Source organism: Pinus tabuliformis, chromosome 9 (genome assembly GCF_031772625.1).
Source record: "Pinus tabuliformis cultivar Carrire ecotype Pingquan chromosome 9, CPIR1, whole genome shotgun sequence".
In the NCBI taxonomy this organism is placed as follows: Eukaryota; Viridiplantae; Streptophyta; class Pinopsida; order Pinales; family Pinaceae; genus Pinus; species Pinus tabuliformis.
In genome coordinates, this window is record NC_142307.1 from 1,367,709,723 (window position 1) to 1,367,711,772 (window position 2,050).

Sequence of the window (2,050 nt, forward strand, 5' to 3'; positions counted from 1 at the left end):
CAAACATTTAATGGAATGACAAGACCTTGGCACTTCTTCCAAAGTGCTAAATCAAGAACTGGACAATGGAGCATTCTGCTATAAGCCATATCTCAAATTCGTCAGTTTTATATAGTTTGGCTTATCTGTAAATAGAGTTTTGGTATTCCAAAGAAACTGGAAACCTTTTGCAGATAATTTACAATTGTTGAGCACTTCAAAGTTGTACTTTTCTCATGTGCTGAATTGATTTTGCTTTTGGCCTCTATTAATAGTGTTTCATACTGCTCCCATGAAATTAGGTTTCCTTGTTGATCCCAACATGTTGGCATTCCTACTCTAATCCTTTTATCAAAGCTGGAATTGAAAGATGCAATTAATTCTTTAGCCTTCTCCAATCTATTCTCTCCCCATTTTCAATACATATTTCTCTGTACCATTTTACTTATTTCCAACACCACAACTATCCTATCTAAATTATCCCTAGCTCTCAGCTCTTGGGAGGATTTGGCATTCAAATGATCAATAATTTTCTTGCTAACTTTCCTCTTTCCTATGCTTGATTTTAATTTATATGAATAATAATCTCAAAGGCTCTAATCATAGCTTTTTCTTCTACAATAACATTCATTTTCTCCCAAACTGCTTGAATTTGTTGAATTATATTGTTCCATGTAATCTGTTGTGCTTGGACCAAAGACATGCTCCCTTTGAGTTTCTTCTTTAACTCCTTATTTCTTCACTTGCTGACAGGTATTTAGCATTAGATTGATTTGCATTCTCCCTTGACATATTAAGCTGCCTTTCTTTATGCTTTAGTTGTTCTTTAGTATCACTTATGTCCTTTTGTAGTTCCTTCAGATCATCCTCTAGGATATTTAATTCAATGATGACCCTAGTTAGCTTTTCTGTTGGATCCTTTGAGTGAGTTAACACTACCACGATGCACACATGGTTCTCTATTTTATGTTGTAAATATGCATTTTTCTGCTTGAGGGTTTCAATCTCTTGATTTATACGTAGTAGTTTCTTTGTCAAAATTTGTTTTCTTTCTCCACCTGACCAAAAGGGAATCATCGGTGAATGCTATGTAGTTAGCAGACTCTGGGAAGTTTAGAGCTTGGTGGATTAACTGAGAAGACACCTGAAAAAAGTATTTCCTTGTTATAGGATATTTTTTCTCACATGATCAATCAACCTTCTAATGGGATCAATCAACATCCTATTCCACCTTCACATCATCATTGCACAAATCCATATGCATGAATCTCTCATTCCCCACAGTTTCTACCCTAAATTGCATCATTTGAGCCAGTTTAAGACCAACGCACCCGATCCTTTTGCTGGACAATGTTCAACTATAAGTTGCTCCACTGTGGCCTGTGTTGATCACCTATAGGTTGCCCTCTTTGCACCTATGTTGGTTCTAGAAATTGGGGAAAGGAGAGAGAATCCCGAAGCCTCCATTTCCAAAATTTTTCAAGATATGTTGTAACCATTTACCTCAAATAAAATACTTGAATCCTATCCTATCCTACCTTGGAGTTTCCATTCCTTATCCTTAGATCTCATCCTCCCATCAAGAGTGGATCTCAATTGCAAGATTGGTAAAAGGATAAGAACTCCTAACTTACCTCACTCCTCTATATATTTACAACCTTCCATATGAAAGGGGCTAGATTTTGGAGAGTGATTCTACCCTTATGCTACAATTGTGAGAGTTATTCCTTTCATGCATTTAGGGTGATTGGAGGTACACTTTGTGACAAAGGAAGGACAAGTCAACAACTTGGAGGATCTATTCTACAATATCGACACCTATTTATGGTTGTAACTCACTCCATTTATATCAATACAAAGAGTTATCTTGTTTTCCTATACGTGATGTCGTTATTTCATATATTTCAATACCATGTCGATCTATTGAATGAAGTAGATAGATGATGGTACATATGTCTCGTAGTTTCTTGGCTTGTGTTGTCTAGTTGTGCAGGTTCTAATTTTGGCAGTTGGAGCTAGGATTGGAGCATTCAATCCAAATAAGGAGTGAAACATATGATAGATTCGAAGT